General features: G+C 32.2%; 1 protein-coding gene across 1 annotated transcript in view; it reads right to left on the reverse strand.

The window, feature by feature from the left end:
* The window catches only part of Osi2 (DUF1676 domain-containing protein Osi2), a 41406-nt gene extending 21932 nt beyond the window's left edge, over window positions 1–19474 (reverse strand). Inside the window, exon 1 of the mRNA XM_075288400.1 lies at window positions 19373–19474. The gene's annotated coding sequence lies outside the window, so the exon portion shown is untranslated. The remainder of the gene's footprint in view (window positions 1–19372) is intronic.
* Window positions 19475–20592: the final 1118 nt, after the last annotated feature.

A 20592-nucleotide genomic window follows, 5' to 3' on the forward strand; every position in this document is an offset into this window, starting at 1 on the left:
TTGCATACACAAGGTCGTGGGTTCGATTCCTGCTTCGACCGAACACCAAAAAGTTTCTCAGCGGTGGATTGTACCACCTCAGTAATGCTGGTAACATTTCTGAGGGTTTCAAAGCTTCTCTAAGTGGTTTCACTGCAATAGCCGTTCGGACTCGGCTATAAAAAGGAGGTCCCTTGTCATTGAGCTTAACATCGAATCGGGCAGCACTCAGTGATAAGAGAGAAGTTCACCAATGTGGTATCACAATGAAATAAATAGTCTAAGTGAGCCTGATACTTCGGGCTGCCACCTAACCTAATCCTAAGATGCGGCTTCTTTAAAATAAATACAATTTTTAGGGACCTATGTAGCTTCAAATTGAAGATCAATAAAATCAAAATTAAGATACAGATACAGATCTCATTAATGGAAATTTTGTTTCCCTTTTTGCGATATATTAATAAAGCTATTCATGTACAAACAAATACCAGTTTATAAATACAAATTTTGCAGATTCTTCAAATTAAAAAATGATTTTTTAATTCAAAAAAAAAAAAAATTCAAACCACAAATACAAAATCCTTAATATAATTCTTAGTCTATATTTGAAGCATTTTCATCTTAAATCTAAAGATTCAATATTTCAATTAATTTAACCAATTTTTTTTCTTTACTTTAAGGAAAATGTGACTTAGTTCAAAGATATATACTTTAACGGGAGGACGCAAATATTCAAAATGTGAGTCCTAAATTTAATAAAACAATTGAAGTATTATTTTAAAGAAATTTTTATCTTATATCTAAAGATTCAATATTTCAATTAATTGAAGGACGATTTCTTTAAATCAAAAATGTTTTTCTTTACTTTAAGGAAAACTGGACTTAGTTCAAAGATATACAACTTTAACGGAGAGACGTAAATTTTCAAAATGTGTGTCTTAAATTTAATATAAAAAATTTTTTTGAAGTACTATTTTAAAGAAATTTGTCCTTAATATTGTGTAAATTGCGCATCCTAAAATTTAGTTTGCGTAATCTTTAATACCACGTAAATATTTTTTTTTATATTCTTCTCAAAAATTGAGTCAAGTCGACTAAAAGTTTCTCATTACAAACTTAAAAAAGCTCTCGTTACTCTCAAATATCACTCGACGATAGAGAGGACGATTTTGCAGTTTCGGATACAACAATGGACATTAGTGAGTCAAGTGTATTGAGTAGCGATGACAAAATTAAAAATTTTTCAGTTTTCTAGAAAGCATTGTTAAGCCGTGGAATATGTAATGGTTTTGTACGTAACTGCAATTTACGAAATAATTTCTTTTTATAAAAGAAAAAATTAACCAAATGTAATAAAACCCATTGGTGCAAAATTATAATTGTATTAACCACTTCGTAGTTCACTATTTTAATTTTTGAAAACTTTACGAAGATTTTCTCCTCGTTTGATTTACATTTTTTTAATCCACGTTTAGTTCATATAGTTTTTGAGACATGCTTGCCCTATGAACTGTGGAAAATGTCGCAAAAATATGTAGCCAAAAACCAATATTTCAATATGCCAATTTAAGCCAAGTTCGTGCGTGTGGTAAAACTTTAACCCACTGTTTACTTGTTACAAAAAATATCGTAATTTGAAAGAAAAAAATTTAGTTGAAGCTTTAGCGCCATACGAAGTTCATGATGGGCGTGTTTTTGGTAAAATTGAAAAATTTTAAGAAATTCTGTACAATTTTGTGGAATTAAGATATTTTCCACAAAATAGTTAGTTCAGAATTTCTTAAAATTTCTTTATGCTTCATTTGTAAATTTTCTTTTTCTTTTTTTTGCAAGTAATTTTACTAACATACACACACAATTATTAAAGTCCAGGAATCTTTGTAATTTTGGAGACATTTTTACTCAAACATAAATATTTGTATGACCTAAAATAGAGTTAAATTGTCTTTAGCACCCTGGCGAGTTCACTTTTTTAGTGTGCTATATTTTTTTAACACTACTGCATATGTGATATAAATAACTAAATCAAATTGGTCCCTTTCACTTTCCTTATTTTCATCAATAACAAACCTCTTCAAAAGGAAATGTAGTAGGCATAAAGGAAATGTAAAAGAATCAGTATTCATTTTCTCAATATGCGAAAGCATGGACAAAGACAATAATCCTTGAAAATTTTCCCCAAAAGAAAAAAGTTCACTGAGCATTCAAGATGGGATTTGCATGGTATCAAAAGACACTGTTGATTGAAATTTTCATGTGATAGGCCATAGAAAAGGTCGAGAATTAGCAAAATGTCTCAATGGCTATTGAATGGATTCTTTAAAATGAAAGGGGATCCAATAAAAGGTGATAAGCCAAAAACACAAAGGAGAAGATATCCTTCGTATATTTAGGAGAATGGATAATGCTTTGGCAGTTTGTGAATACCCAACAGATAATACTTATGTCCCATACTCAAATACACCAACAAAAATTGTTTCCTACGGAAATAAATTCTAGATAAACAGCCTTAAAACTGTGTTCGTATTATTACAGCGTAGTGTGGTCATGTTAGTTTACATTAAAAATAGCATACAAATGTTAGTATACTTTTAGGCTGCCAGAAAAAATAAAAAATTCTCTAACGAATTTATTACAAAATAGTATAAAATGGAAAAAATGAAAAATATTTAAATTAAATACCGTAGCATTTAATTTTAATATTTTTATTTATTAGTATTTATAATACAGTAAAAATCTATCTTCAAAATAAAAAACTGTAAAAAAATTTTACTACGGTAATAGTGATATTAGTACCCAGCAAAAAAAAAAAGCGTCGCCAAAAAAGTAATGAAAATGTTCTTTTGGATCCGGAAGTGGTGCAAAATTTACGCAGAAGCGTTGAATTTAACATAGGATTGTCAAAGGATGGAAGTCCTCCATTTCAACAGCCGTTGCACTGAGTTTGCATCACTTCTTTAGGTGTGAACCGAATTCAATGTTTTGGATGTAAATTAAAAAATTCTGTGATATTTTGTCAAATAAATATTTTTTATAATTTTTAATGGATTCTAACGCTTGTCAAAAACGTTTCACCTCAAATATTTTTAAAAAATCACAATTTTTCCAGATTTGATTTTTTCAGAAATGATTTGTACCATTTTATGAATTCTTACTCTATTTTTAACCTATTTAAAACCAAAAAAAGTTAAAGTTATCCATTAAAAGTATGAAAAAACCAAGTTATAAAAAATGTTCTTTTTGGAGCCGGAACTGGTGCAAAATTGACGGAGGAGCGATGAATTTAACATAGGATTGTCATAGGACGGAAGTCCTCCATTTCAACAGCCGTTGCACTGAGTTTGCATCAATTCTTTAGGTGTGAACCGAATTCAATGTTTTGGATGTAAATTAAAAAATTCTGTGATATTTTGTCAAATAAATAATTTTTATATATTTTTTTATAATTTTTAATGGATTCTAACGCTTGTCAAAAACGTTTGACCTCGAATATTTTCAAAAATTTACAACTTTTACAGATTGGATTTTTCCAGAAATGATTTGTACCATTTTATGCATTCTTACTCTATTTTTAACCTATTTAAAACAAAAAAATTAAAGTTATCCATTAAAAGTATGAAAAAAAAACAAGTTATAAAAAATTGAATTAAAAGAACTTCCATCTTCTGGAAGTGCTTTTAAAGTTGTGCCTTTGGAAGAACCTCCAATTTTTTTTTGCTGGGTATAGATATGAAGTAAAGGGTGATTTGTTAAGAGCTTGATAACTTTTTTTTTTAAAAAAAACGCATAAAATTTGCAAAATCTCATCGGTTCTTTATTTGAAACGTTAGATTGGTCCATGACATTTACTTTTTGAAGATAATTTCATTTAGATGTAGACCGCGGCTGCGTCTTAGGTGGTCCATTCGGAAAGTCCAATTTTGGGCAACTTTTTCGAGCATTTCGGCCGGAATAGCCCGAATTTCTTCGGAAATGTTGTCTTCCAAAGCTGGAATAGTTGCTGGCTTATTTCTGTAGACTTTAGACTTGACGTAGCCCCACAAAAAATAGTCTAAAGGCGTCAAATCGCATGATCTTGGTGGCCAACTTACCGGTCCATTTCTTGAGATGAATTGTTCTCCGAAGTTTTCCCTCAAAATGGCCATAGAATCGCGAGCTGTGTGGCATGTAGCGCCATCTTGTTGAAACCACATGTCAACCAAGTTCAGTTCTTCCATTTTTGGCAACAAAAAGTTTGTTAGCATCGAACGATAGCGATCGCCATTCACCGTAACGTTGCGTCCAACAGCATCTTTGAAAAAATACGGTCCAATGATTCCACCAGCGTACAAACCACACCAAACAGTGCATTTTTCGGGATGCATGGGCAGTTCTTGAACGGCTTCTGGTTGCTCTTCACTCCAAATGCGGCAATTTTGCTTATTTACGTAGCCATTCAACCAGAAATGAGCCTCATCGCTGAACAAAATTTGTCGATAAAAAAGCGGATTTTCTGCCAACTTTTCTAGGGCCCATTCACTGAAAATTCGACGTTGTGGCTCGTTAGTAAGTCTATTCATGATGAAATGTCAAAGCATACTGAGCATCTTTCTCTTTGACACCATGTCTGAAATCCCACGTGATCTGTCAAATACTAATGCATGAAAATCCTAACCTCAAAAGAATCACCCTTTATATATATATATGGAAAACGTGTACCGAACACGTTTTTCTTTTGTTAGAGTTTTTCGAATTGCTTCGAAAATTTTAAACTTTTATCACCAAAAAAATTCGTTTGTTACAAAATTTTTATTTTTTCAATAAAAACATTATTTTTCAACCAACAACACAGTCCATTTCGTTCATATCAAGCACTGTTCTTTTCTGACTTTAAGTCTTTAATAAGACACATTTTACAGTTCATAGTAAAAATTTAATGTTTGGTTTTCGGTCGAAGCAGGGATCGAACCCACGACCCTTGGCATGCAAGGCGGACGTAGCTACGACTGCTCCACGGTGCCCAACTAAATGTATGTTTCTGTTAAATAAAGTTTGTTTAATCGGCTCGTGGGCGCCGCAAGCTATGCTATATAAATATAACTTATATGGATAATTGTCTATTGATGACAATAACAGCAACATAGCTCAGTGGATAGTGTATTGGCTTACAAATTGCATGGTCCGCGGTTCGATTCTCCGTCCAGGCGAAAGGTAAAATTTAAAAAATTTATAATATCGAATAATTTATTCTACATTGTTTGTATTACAGAAAAAGGTGCTAAGAACTAAAAAACCTCGTGGAAGTGAGAAAGATGTGAGGGAAAATACAATTAGTCAGAAAAGATTGTTTTTTTTTTGAGTTAGTCTTTATGAAATTGTTTTTACATCCTGGAAAATAAACTTCCTTACAGCGATAAGCAAAAGAGAAACGAATTTTGTTTGTCTAAAATTTCGTTTGGGAGGAAAGTATTATTTTTTTTTGTGTGTATGAAACCGATTAAAATTCTTGGCAATTTAATTATCATGTGTATTACTTCTACATTTTGTCCACTTTTTCTGTGTGTGTGTGTGTGCAATAAGTAGGTGGAAATATAATAAAAAGAAATTTTGCTTTTGCCCAATTAAAGATTCTCCATATTTGAATAAATTAAAAATCCCCCGGGTTGCTGTTTTCTTGAATCTTTGTTCTTCGCTACAGCTACGTAATTATTTGCAAATACTAGAAAGTATAAAAAACTCCAATAATGGTACATGTAAACCATGTACAAGAATGCTAATTAAATATTCGGTGTAATTTCCAAATGAAACTTTTCTAATTAAACCTTATCTTAGTTAGACATTATTTAATTATGCCATGAATATTTTAGCCATAGAATATTTCCGTTGATTCTTAATTAGAAGCATATTTAGAACATTTTCAATGGTGCCCATTGGATGTTTATTATACTGGTTCATTACTTTAATAATGATGTGTTTAAATTTATTATGTCAATTTCAAAGATATAATTCAATTTTTAACAATGTAAATGTAATTTTATCAAATTGCCAATAATAATCCTTTCAAAGTGGAATCCTCTAATAGAATTAAAAATATTATCTATGTGAAATGAGCAGAGAGTATATAATTAACGTTTTGCTTTCATTTCTATAGTTTCTACACTGTTAGAAAAATATGTTTTTCATATGATCCGATATAAACAAAATGTGTTTCGGGCACGATTTTAAACCACAATATATTTAAGTGCGAACATGTAATTTTCCTAAACTAACACTAAATGTTTGGGACATCTATGTTAATATGTTAGAATATATTATGTTTGGGGCATGAATGTTTCATAAAAATCATATGTGTGAATACAAACATATATAAATTTACAAATTTCAACTAAACATACATATGTTGTGATATTTTATTGAAAGCGACAGAGAGAGTATAGAGAGAAATAGAGATGGAAACCGGGAGAGTTGACGAAAGATATCAATATAACACAGCAAAAGAGTCAAAAGAGAACAATTTCTGTGAAACCGCTTGTATGTTGTTTCGGAAAACTGTTTTATGATAAGGCCAAAAATTTGATATGTTTAAGTCTAAATATTATTTAATTTGAATAAAGAGAATATACATTCCGAACCAAGAGAATAGACATTTGAAAAACAAACAGCTTATGTTTTCGCCTTGAGAGCAGCATTTTATGTATGTGTGGACATGTGTTTTGTTTATCATTTTGGCATTACTTTTTTCTTGGTTCGTTAAAAGAAATTAGGGGTCTTCATAAAAATAACGAAAGGGCACTATACTCTTTTTAGAGTTGGGACGGTAAAATGAAATAAGGAGGAAATAGTGAAAAATTACACAGTAAAATGTAAAAAAACAAAGTTTAGTTTCTCTTTATTAAAAAGTAGTCCACGAGGAGTTGACGGACACCATCAAATATAAAAGCGGGCATTAAGTTCGACTAAAACAATTTAAAAAGTTTATTTTCTTTAAAATGAATTATTAAAGAAAAATAAAAGGAATTTTAGAGCGATGGTGTTAAATGCTAGTAAAAAACTGTTCACTCCTAAATAAATTTATGTTTATATTATAAAATTATGTATGTATGTTTATACTCGACTCCACGTTCTTCTTTGTTAGTTTTTGAATTCCTTCCAAATTTTAAAGTTTTGTACAAAAACAGTTTTTTATTATAAGATTGTTTTTTTTTTTGCAATAAAAAATAATATTTTATCAAAAAATCATTCAATTTCGTTTATATCAAGCACTGTTACTGACTATAAATCTTTAATAACGCACATTTCGATGTTTCATTTAAAAAAATTAATATAGTATAAATATAAATGTGTAAATTAAAAAAAAAAAAAAAAAAAAAAAAATGTTCGGTCGGAGCAGGGATTGAACCCACGATCCTTTGCATGCAAGGCAGACATGCTAACCACTGCTCCACGTGGCAAACAAATGTATGTTTCTGTTAAATAATGTTATGTTTGCATGGGCTCGTGGGCGCTGCAAACTATGCTATATAAATGTAACTTAAAACGATAATTATCTACTGGTGACTATAACAGCTACGTAGCCCAGTGGATAGTGTGTTGGCTTACAAACTGTATGGTCCTCGGTTCGATTCTCCGTGCAGGCGAAAGGTAAAATTTAAAAAATTTATAAAAGTGAATAATTTCTTCAACATTATTTGTATTACAGAGAAAGGTGCCAATAACTAAAAAATTTCGTGGAAGTGAAAATTACGAGTATGTTAGGGAATGAGCACAATCGTGTTTGGGAAAAATTCTTCCAAGCATATAATATTTTTGGCTCAAAATGCTTCCAAACATATAATATGTTCACATAAAACAAACATATTAATGTTTCGGCAGTATGCAATAATATATGTGCTTCCTGCAAAATATGTTTGGAACATATGTTAAAGAAGCGATTTTTTTTGAGGGTGTATAGAAAGAGAAATACATGGAATTAATTAGAGAAACTTGAATATTTCAATTATATGTACTTGTTTCATACTATTGAAATAATGAGCAAAATTATTTTGAAATGTTTTGCATATGGGGTGGTTGTAAAAACTGGTGAATATGCACAGAAGGGAGCCACCGTGGTGCAATGGTTAGCATGCCCGCCTTGCATACATAAGGTCGTGGGTTCGATTCCTGCTTCGACCGAACACCAAAAAGTTTTTCAGCGGTGGATTATCCCACCTCAGTAACGCTGGTGACATTTCTGAGGGTTTCAAAGTTTCTCTAAGTGGTTTCACTGCAATGTGGAACGCCGTTCGAACTCGGCTATAAAAAGGAGGTCTCTTGTCATTGAGCTTAACATGGAATTGGGCAGCACTCAGTGATAAGAGAGAAGTTCACCAATGTGGTATCACAATGGACTGAATAGTCTAAGTGAGCCTGAAATATCGGGCTGCCACCTAACCTAACTAACCTAATATGCACAGATAAACATATTGACCTAATATTAAATATTAAGATTTTGCAACTTACATTTTAGGATCCGCAATTTATTAATAATAAAAACAAATATCTTTAAAATAAAGAATTAAAAGTATGTTCGTAGTCATTACTAAAAAGTTTTCTTTAAATTTAGGAAACGAATCGTTGAAATTTGTAACTAAATTTTAAAGTCGCATGTCTTTCAGGTAAAACTAAGTTTTCTTAAAGTAAAAAACAAGTTCATGTCAAGAAATAATTTTTAAACTTGCATTGATTAAAAAATTAAAAATCTTCAAATTCATCGCAGAAGCGATGAATTTAACATGTGCTTGTCATAGGACACATGTCCACCATTTCAACGCCCTGTACACTGAATTTGCATCACTTCTTAAGATGTGATCCGAATTCAGTGCTTTGGATGTGAATTGAGAAATTTTGTGATATTTCGCCACATAAATAATTTTTATAAGTGTTTTATGCATTTTAGTGTATTTTAACGCATGTCTGAAACGTTGGAACTCAAATATTTTCAAAAATCGAAATTTTTCTAGGACTTTTGACACTATTTCAACCATTTTATTCTGTTTTTATCCATTAAAAATATGAAAATAAAACGAGTTAAAAAGAAATTGAATTAAAAAAGCTTCCTGTATAGTTGCAATTAAGGACATCTTTGGGAAGTGCTTTTAAAGTTGTGCTTCTAAAACAACCCAGCACAAAAAAGCATTGCCAAAAAAGTAGTGAAAATGTTCTTTTTGGATCCGGAAGGGGTGCAAAATTGGCGCAGAAGCGATGATTTTAACATGGGCTTGTCATAGGACGGATGTCCACCATTTCAACAGCCGTTGCACTGAATTTGCATCACTTCTTAAGGTGCGATGCGAATCCAGTGATTTGGATGTGAATAAAGAAATTTTGTGATATTTTGACGAATAAATAATTTTTTAAATTTTTTATGATTTTTAATGCATTATAACGCTTGTCTGGAACGTTTGACATCAAATAGTTTTAAAAATTCGCAATTTTTCCAGAAACGATTTAGCATTTTTTTCCGCAAAATTTAAATAATTTGCACTATTTTATTAATTTTTAATCTGTTTTTAACCCATTTGAAACAATAAAATTTTAAATTTCCCATTAAAAATATAAAAAAGCGAGTTATAAAACATTTACTCAAATGAACTTCCTGTGCAGTTAAAATAAAGTACATCTTTGGGAGGACATTTTTGGAAGTGCTTTTAAAGTTGTGCCTTAAGAAGGACTTCCAAATTTTTTTGCTGGGAACTTCTAAATTTTTTTGCTGGGTAGAGCCTAGAAAACTCTTTGATATCTTTATTGTAAAGAATGAGGGTCATTGTCTCGGAATCAATACCAAAATCCTTAAGGTAAGGTCAAAATCGTTGGTTCTAAGTTTAGCTTTTTTGAGAGTAGATAGATCTTTTATGGACGATTGTAGAAAGCACTTAAGGGCCCTTCTTACAATTGAAATTCCTTAATCGGCTCTTTTAACTCTAGAAAAAAGAAAATTTCAAGCCCAGATTGACTGTAACAAAATTTACGTTCGATTTAACGAAAATGCTTTTAATCTTAAGAAAATAAACAACAACAAAATCAGCAATATTTGACGATTGTGAGAATGGTTTAAGTCCTTCGGATATTTAGATCGAATCAATTGTTTGGAAACGCATAATGGCCGGATAGCTAGGTAGGTGGGATAGATAGAGTGGCAGCTCCGCTACGGGAAATCGATCTACCCAGAACCGGTACAGGACTAATGTGTAAATGGACCAGAATCAGAAGGGAACGACCACTTTAACACAGGTTTGCCATTGACGAGATAAATTTACACTGCAAGATACGGCTTGAACTCATTTCGAAGGACATGACCTGGGAGAACTTAGTAGGACTATATATTTCTCATGAACCGGTCTGGGACAAACTCTTAGGATCAATTTTTTTAGACCAATTCCAATCGCATCAAAAAGGAAAAACATTTGGAATGTTTTGATATAATAAAATTTTAAAATCAAGAGAGTATAGAAATCAATAAATTATATGAAAATTTTAAAAATTTGCCACAAACTGGAGCACTGTTACTAGTCCTGTGATAGGTCGTTAGTGGCAGTATGTACCAATTTTCCGTTCGATCGCTATTTGGACTGAATAAGTAAGGAGCTACTCAGTCTATTTTGATAACACAGGTGGTGAACTTTTCTCGTATTAATATTTAGCTCAATGACAAGGAACCTCCTTCTTATAGCAGAAGAGATACTACACTCATAGAAAAAATTCTGCTAAAAACAGCAGTCGATATCTGCTGTTATATTTTTGTATTTCAGGGCGTAATGAACAACAATTTATAAAATTTTTAGGTTATAAAATTTTCGCCAAAGCCTATTTAAGAACCAAAAGTAGTTTTTTGTATATTTTTGCACTGTAATATACTAACAAGCTCATAAATACGATCAGCGAACATTTTGTTTGCTGTTATGCCTCAATTCGATAAATATTCAGATTTTTGGTCAAATACTATAGATATTCATAAAATATTGTGTTAATTATGTTAGGATAGCTCCTAAGTTGATATTTTTATTTGTTTTAGCCAAAATAAAACCTGTTTTAGTGTAATCGAGCTTCAAAAATAGCAGGAAATGTTTGCTATTTCAGCAAACAATGACTGCTGTCCCTTTTTCAGCAGACTTTCTGCTGTTTTAGCAGACTTTTCTGCTGTCCCTACTAACAAATTTCTTTGGGTGTATGAAATACACAGGAATGTCAGCATCATTACTGACAGGGATAAACTACCGTTCAAAAACTTTTTAGTGCTCGATCGAAACGGGAATCTAGCGTTGATAATACATCCATGCCGAACAGGAATCAGTGAACAATGGTGTATGTAGAACGTGTTAGGATGTTACTATGAACTCTATGCTTGGCTCAGCTTGAAACCGGGCACACATCAAGACGAATATTGACATGGGTGTATATAGCCCCATTTAGAGACAGCGAAACTTGAATCTTATTTTCAATCTATCCTAGATATATCAAATTCAATAGTTTATTTTTTAAGTGCCTATGTAGTACTTTAATTTTGCCAAATGCTTATGAATTTTTTCTCATATGGTAAAAAAAATTCGATTTTCAATTCCCGTTCGATTTAACGAATTTTTCTAAATGACGAAAGGGCCTGACAATATATCGTTCGTAAAACCGAGCTTCGACTGTATTATTGCAATTAGAGTTGCCAATCCACTCTAAGCTTTGTATAACCATACTATGATTAGAACACCTAAAGCTATGCTGTAATGTAGTTGTTTTATCAATGAAAGTAGATGATTAACTATGACACCCCTAAAGTATGCTTCAACATGTGTTTTTCCCACATTATCCTAATATGAAAATTTGCCGTTACAGGTCGCACTTGTGAAAGGTAACAAGGTGAGCAATTTTTGTATACCAAAAGTTTACGCATTAAATATATATTTTGCGGCAAATATAAAATCCTTGTAAGTATAGAAAGATATGAGGAATTACATTCCAAATAAACATTTTAATATTAGAAATGTTTAGAATGTTTATTTTAAAGTTAATTGCTTATATGACAAATTATCGAATGAATTTATATGGTAAAAGTAGGCTTGAAGTTTTCTTTAGTTTTTTTGCATATGGGGGAATATATTTAGATGTTAGCTTTATTCAAACAATTGAATACAGGTAGAAGTAGAGCTTATGCCATTAAGATCTAGAAAAGGGGAAACAGTTTCGTATATATTATTCGGTATAAAGAATTTTCCAATACATTTATAAATCTAAGGCAGATTAAAGACTTTGTCTTTTTGTATGAATTCATACGTTTGTAATATTATTTATTCCATAAAACCTTGTCATGATTATTGATCCAATTTAACTGCATTCGCTTATAATAAATTTCATGTATTTATTTTTACCGGCATGTCCGAGCTCTATTTTCATGGTTTTTGTTGATGATTATTGAAAACCTTCACGAAAATAGGTTATGGTGCAAATCGGTCATTTGTATTTATTCATAAACAAAAGTTGAATGAAATTATAATAAAAGTTGAATGAATTAACAATTCATTGAACTTAATGATGAATGTATCGTATGTTAACGTTTATTAAACATAGATGAAGGCAAAGTTATGAATATTTATTATATTAAATAGATTTTACTGAAAACAAAACACAGTGGTGCGAAAATTAAAACAAAACAATGTGAAACAACATTATTCAAGAATGAAGGGATGAAATCAATTAATATAAATGATTTCGCATTGATATATAGAAAAGGAAGATAGAATAAATGGAGACATATTATGTCTAATATCAGCAATATGTGTGAAAATATTATTCTCAATGAATTTCGACGAGTAAAAATTACTTTACATACCCGCAGAAAAAAGACAGCAAAATTTTTATAGCCGATTTAATTTTAGTTTTGTTCATGAAAATCAGTGGGTTTTTGGTAAAATTTTCCCAAATGTGAGAAAATTTTTCATACCCAGCAAAAAAAGCGTCGCCAAAAAAGTAGTGAACATGTTCTTTTTGGATCCGGAAGTGGTGCCAAATTGACGCAGAAGCGATGAATTAAACATGGGCTTGTCATAGGACGAACGTCCACCATTTCAACAGCCGCTGCACTGAATTTGCATCACTTCTTAAGGTGTGAGGCAAATTCAGTGTTGGTTGTGAATTAAGAAATTTTGTGATATTTTGACAAATAAATAACTTTTAAAATTTTTTATGATTTTTAATGCTAATTTAACGTTTGTCTGGAACGTTTGTTATAGGTTAGGTTAGGTGGCAGCCCGATGTATCAGGCTCACTTAGACTATTAAGTCCATTGTGATACCACATTGGTAAACTTCTCTCTTACCACTGAGTGCTGCCCGATTCCATGTTAAGCTCAATGACAAGGGACCTCCTTTTTATAGCCGAGTCCGAACGGCGTTCCACATTGCAGTGAAACCACTTAGAGAAGCTTTGAAACCCTCAGAAATGTCACCGCATTACTGAGGAGGAACTGAAGAACTTTTTGGTGTTCGGTCGAAGCAGGAATCGAACCCACGACCTTGTGTATGCAAAGCGGGCATGCTAATCATTGCACCACGGTGGCTATGGTTATTTTCAAAAATTCTAAATTTTTCTGCAAAAGATTTAACATTTTTTTCGGCTAAATTAAAAAAATTGTACCGTTTTATTATTTCTTAATCTCTTTTTAACCTATTTGAAACACAAAAAAATTTCCCATTAAAAATATGAAAAAACGAGTTATAAAGAAATTGACTCAAATGAACTTCTTGTGCAGTTAAATAAAGAACATCTTTGGGAGAGCATATTTGGAAGTTCTTTTAAAGTTGTGCCATGAGAAGAACTTTCCAATTTTTTGCTGGGTATTTTAATTATTTTTGCTTATTTTAATGACATGAGCTAAAAATAAGAATAAAAGTTGTATACAAATGAAGTACAAAATTTTATTAAATATGAAAATAGTTCATATTTTCCCAAAATGGGTGAAGTTTGCTTAAATTGTGTTCATAAATTTTTCAAATGAGTACATTTTTCTTAAATTGTAATTATAATTTTTTCTTTCGAAATATGAAATTTTATTAAACAACATAAAACAATTTATTTTTATTTATTCTCATACTTTCGCTTATGATTATAGATGTAATCGGCGTTTTAAAAAATAATGTCATTTATGTATCTAATATTGTGCCGCCTAAAAGTATGCAAATAACTCAATAGAAATTTTCTATAGTAAACTAGGTTACACACATAAACATACACACACTGTGGTACAGGGTATAATAAGTTTGTGCATTTGTATGTAACGCCAAGAAATAATTGTCATAAACCAATCTTTTAGTATACCGACCGGCTTAGAATTAAATTCTGAGTCGATTTAGCGATGTCCGTCTGTCTGTCTGTATATGTAATTTTGTGCACAAAGTACAGGTCGCAGTTTGAGTCCGATCGTCCTCAAATTTGACATAACGTCTTTCTTCGGGTAGAAGACAATCGCTATTGATTTTGGAAAAAATCGGTTCAGATTTAGATATAGCTGCCATATATAGTTATCACCGATTTGATCATAATTCACGTATTTATGAACCGACGTTCTTCAAATTTTGTACATTTGAATGTTTTGTCAGCCCCGTAAAAACTGCCAAATATCAGCTAAATCCGTTCAGATTTATATATAGCTCCCATATATATGGCCCCAGAAGCGAGAGTTTTGCCCTGATTTGCTTCAAATTTTGCACAACGAGTACGTTTAATAGTATCGTTAATTGTGCCAAATTTAGTTGAAATCGGTTCAGATTTAGATATAGCTCCCATATATATCTTTCGACCGATTTGGACTTATATGGCCCCAAAAGCCAGAGTTTTGCACTGATTTGTTTCAAATTTTGCACAACAAGTACGTTTAATAGTGTCGTTAAGTGTGCTTAATTTGGTTAAAATCGGTTCCGATTTAGGTATAGCTCCCATATATATCTTTCGTCCGATTTGGATTTATATGGCCTAAAAAACCAGAGTTTTGCCCTGAGTTGCTTGAAATTTTGCACAAGGAGTACATTTTATAGTATCGTTAATTGTGCAAAATTTAGTTGAAGTCGGTTCAGATTTAGATATAGCTCCAATATATATCATTCGCCCGATTTTCCGTCATATGACCACAGAGGTCAAAGTTGTTATCGGATTTACGTGAAATTTTGCACAGGGAGTAGATTCAACATAGTAACTATGTATGTGAAATTTGATTGCAATCGGTTCAAATTTCGATATAGATTCCATATATATGTTTTTCCTATTTAGGCAAAACTGGCCGAAATACCTACATTTTCCTTATCAAATCGCCACTGCTAAGTCGAAAACTTATCAAATTGACTCAAATTTTCCTATTACTCTATTACACATCTATCGACCGATAAATCATAAATACACTTTTGCGAAGTTGCCTCAAAATTGGTTCATATTTAAATGTTTCCTATATTATTTACTAACATTGTGTTCCACCTCAGCGCATTAGCCGACTTAAATGTAAAATCTATAAGTATTGCAGAACTCTGTACAGATCTGCTCAGATATACAGAATATATGTATATGGAGTCATATATCATCCAACACATGGGACGGATTTGATATGGTATCGAAAATATGGACTTACAAAGTGGTGAAGGGTATAATATAGTCGGCCCCGCCCGACTTTAGACTTTACTTACTTGTTTTTTTTTTCAATTCTATACACAAAAACATATGTAAATGGATTTGTATTTCATTTTTATAAGAAATAATATCAATTTTCACTACCACTACTATCGTAACGTTGGGTGCATAAGCTGTGTACCCTATTGTTTTAATTACATTTTCAGACAAACAATTTTAAGAAGATTTTCCATTGATTTTAAGTCTATAAGTCTTTGTTTCTTAAAATACCATTACAGGAAGTATACGTTTTGGTTTTTAATATGAACTTTTGACTTTTATCCTTACTAGCCTTTATTTGACATTTCTTGCGTTGGAAAATAAAAGCTTTTCCATGTTCATATCCATGACATGAAGGCCATTTAATAAAGAACCAGAAATGACAAAGAACTAACTACGAATTTCTTCAAGATTCCCCTTCGACATATGGCAAAGCAACAGACAATAATTCAGTCGTTCCACTTTGACATTTGAAATATATAGAACTTTTTAAAGAATGAAGCCCATATCATTCATTTTAATGAGTTCGAAAAAAGTAAAAATAACCTCCCGTCGTGGCTATATGAAATTAACATGAAAATGAAGCAATCACAAACGAAAAAAAAAACGAAGCGAGGAAACTCTTAAATACCATTAGCCCGTATTCGTTGGTGACAGTTATACATATCTCTTCGGAAACCTTTGCCAACATCCAATTACACGAAAAGAAAGATGAAGATAATGATTTTTGTTTCATTCCTGAGTCCTGATGTTGTTAATTGTTTTTCCATATTCTGTGATGGCAAAGACAAGGAATTGTGTGAAGCATTACATCTTTTGCAAAAAATAACAACTTCCCCATACAAAAAGGAAATTCTGATAATGAAAACTAATCCCATGTGAAAGACGGATACGTATGAAATATAAAATCTTACTACAAAGTGAAGGAATGAACAATCGCTAAGAGCTAATGACAAAGGAATGGGAAATTGTAGCAATCTTTATCGCTTACTACCTACACTCAAAAAAAAAAGTTTACTTGGATCCTAAGATGTTGACCTTCCTTTATAGTCTTGGTATTGATTCCGAGCCAAAAATGCGTCTTCTTTGAAATAAAGACATTTTTTAGCGACCTATCTGGCTTTAAATCTGGGATCAATAAAATTAAACATAGGATACAGATCTCATTTATCAAATTTTCATTCTTGTTTTCGTATATTAATAAAGCCATTCATGTACAAACAAATGCCACCTCAAAAATTCAAAATTCTAACGGATATTTCAAAGTCAACAAGTATATACAGCCGTAAGTTCCTTATGTACCCTCCACCATGGATTGCGTAGAAACTTCTACGAAAGACTGTCATCCACAAATCAACTCACATGGTTGTTAAATATCATATGCTACCACCACGTACCACATTTCAACCAGATCGGATGAATTTTGCTTCTCCAAAAGGCACCGGAAGTCAAATCTGGGGATCGGTTTATATGGGAGCTATATATTATTATGCACTGATAGGAACCAGTTCCTGCATGGTTGTTGGATACTCTATACTAACATCACGTACCAAATTTCAACCGAATGGGAAGAATTTTGCTCTTCCAAGGTGCTCCGGAGGTCAAATCTGGGGATCGGTTTATATGGGGCCTATATATAATTATGGACCGATATCGACCAATTTTTGCATGGGTGTTTGAGGCCATATATTAACATCACGTACCAAATTTCAACTGAATCAGATGAATTTTGGTCTTCTAAGAGGCTCCGGAGGTCAAATCTGGTGATCGGTTTATATGGGGGCTATATATAATTATGGACCGATATGGACTAATTTTTGCATGGTTGTTAGAGACCATATACTAACACCATGTACCAAATTTCAGCCGGATCGGATGAAATTTGCTTCCCTTAGAGGCTCCGCAAGCCAAATCGGGGGATCGGTTTATATGGGGGCTATATATATTTATGGACCGATATGGACCAATTTTTGCATGGTTGGTACAGACCATATACAAACACCATGTATCAAATTTCAGCCGGATCGGATGAAAATTTTTTCTCTTAGAGGCTCTGCAAGCCAAATCGGGGGATCGGTTTATATGGGGGCTATATATAATTATGGACCGATGTGGACCAATTTTTGCGTGGTTGTTAAAAACCATATACTTACACCATGTACCAAATTTCAGCCGGATCGGATGAAATTTGCTTCCCTTAAAGGCTCCGCAAGCCAAATCGGGGGATCGGTTTATATGGGGGCTATATATAATTATGGACCGATATGGACCAATTTTTGCATGGTTGTTAGAGACCATATACAAACATCATGTACCAAATTTCAGCCGGATCGGATTAAAATTGTTTCTCTTAGAGGCTCTGCAAGCCAAATCGGGGGATCGGTTTATATGGGGGCTATATATAATTATGGACCGATGTGGACCAATTTTTGCATGGTTGCTAGAGACCATATACTTACATCGTGTACCAAATTTCAGCTAGATCGGATGAAATATGCTACTCTTAGAGGCTCCACAAGCCAAATCTGGGGGTCCGTTTATATGAGGGCTATACGTAAAAGTGGACCGATATGGCCCATTTGCAATACCTACATCAATAACAACTACTTGTGCCAAGTTTGAAGTCTTGTGGCGTTCAGAAGTTAGCGTGATTTTAACAGACGGACGGACGGACATGCTTAGATCGACTCAGAATTTCAACACGACCCAGAATATATATACTTTATGGGGTCTTAGAGCAATATTTCGATGTGTTACAAACGGAATGGCAAAGTTAATATACCCCCCATCCTATGGTGGAGGTTAATTGGTTTAATACATCTTTAATTGAATCGATTTTCGGTTTAAGATTTGAAATGAAAGATATTTAATTGAAAAATATTGGCCATATATTTATGGGAACAGTATCTTGTGTTATGTTAAACAAACACTGCTTAAATATGTAGGAAAACCACTAATTGTATAAGGATTTTGTTGGTTATAAAATGATAGTCTTCGTCCCATTGTGCTTTCTTATATTTTTAGGCAATTTTTAATTTCACATTTGCTTATTTTGTGTTTTTACCTTGGCTACTAAATACTTTAATTGTTAATACACCCAGAGAAGGAATATGATCACCTCAAACATATTTCAAGAGCAAAATGTTATTTTTGTAACATGTTCACTGCAACCATGTTATTTTCTCCGAAATTATGTATCTGTTTTCTGAAAGCATGTTATGTTTGCCGAGAAAAAAACATTTTTGCCACAAACATGTTACATGGTCACCATCCAGAAATAACATTTTGCTCTTGAAATATGTTTGAGGTGATCATATTCCTTCTCTGGGTGTATATTGAACAAAATATTCCCATATTTTTCGAAAAATTTTAAATAACCATGCCGTAAGTTATCCAATGGTAACCTCCGTCCCATTGTGCTTTCTTATACTTAGGTAATTTTTAATTTCACATTTTTTCTATTTTGTGAGTTTTTTTACTTTGCATCTAAATATTTTTATCGCCAATATATATAAAAAAATATTTTCACTTTTTCAAAGTTTTTCGAAAAATTGATTTTAGTTTTGGAGTCACGTTTCTTACTATTATTTTTTTTTCACTCTTACATGTTTTTGTAATAATTTTTATAAAATTTTTTTTATTTGTTAAATACGTGTTGGCACAAAATTGTAGTTTTGTTTTAATTGATTTTCTTATTATTTCACTTTTTTTAATTCTAAATCCTTTGGTGACTTACTTTCTGTTGCTGCTCTCTATTGTTTGCAGAAGTTTAAAGTCCTTATGGCAAAGTTTACACTATAGGATTGGTAGTATTAGTAGTACTACCCTTGTTGGTATATAATTTTGAACTGTTGGCATTAATTGCCGGTCACAATGGTTTTATACGAAATATACTCGAAATTAAGAAAGAGAAAAAAAAAACAAACAAACAAACAAGCACTAGACAATAGTCTACAAAAATCTCATCATGATAATATAGTAAATATACAGAATTACATATAGGACTGAGACGCATTTGAGATGATGATAATGATGATGGTGATGGCGATGATAGTGGTAGTAATAACGTTATTGGTAAAAACCCAAAAAATTAAAAAACAAACCTACCAACAAAATGGCTATGGTTAAAAGACAAATACGTAAAAAAAAACAGAAATAAAAGAGCAAATAATTTCTGCCTTTAACAATTTCCTACAAAAGTCTCTATGCACACGTAAATGTATCCCGATATAAAAAAACGCAAACTTCCCCCATTCACTTCCAGCCATTGTGGTTGTAATACAAACCCACTTTGGGCCAAAAGAGAATGACCGATTGACTGACTGCCTTAACCAGATTCACATTGTGGTAGGTTGTAAACCCACAATACTCAGTGCTTCAAACCTAAACAAATTTTGGAGCATATTTGATTGGCGCTGCTATAATTATTAGTTTATTAACACTGTCTCCTGAGGAATAGCTTCTCTTACCTTCTGGAGGTTGAAGATGAATTCACGAGAACTCAAAACAAAAAAAAAAAAAAAAAAAAAAACGAAAACTACGCGTGGCCAAGAAGAGCTCTTTTTAAAGCAATGAAAAATCCCATTGACGTCAAGAAATGCCACTTTATGTTTTTATTGACCTTCAAAATATAGACAAAAAGAGAGCCAAAAGAAGTTGTTTTGGTTGCACTCTACAATTTGTAAGTTGGTATATTAAATGCTGGTTGATTAAAGTGACAACACCAGATCCTATACTAACAGGTTGACTGTAAGTCCCCGTTCTGACACATAGATGGCGTCGCTAGTATTAAATGCATATTATTTTTATATAGTACCAACCTTCAAATGATGCGTGTCAAAATTTGACGTCTGTAAGTCAATTAGTTTGTGAGATAGAGCGTCTTTTGTGAAGCAACTTTTGTTAGTGTGGAAAAAATGGAAAAAATGAAATTCGTGTTTTGATAAAATACTGTTT

This window comes from Haematobia irritans, chromosome 1, assembly GCF_050003625.1.
Source record: "Haematobia irritans isolate KBUSLIRL chromosome 1, ASM5000362v1, whole genome shotgun sequence".
NCBI classification, from domain to species: Eukaryota; Metazoa; Arthropoda; class Insecta; order Diptera; family Muscidae; genus Haematobia; species Haematobia irritans.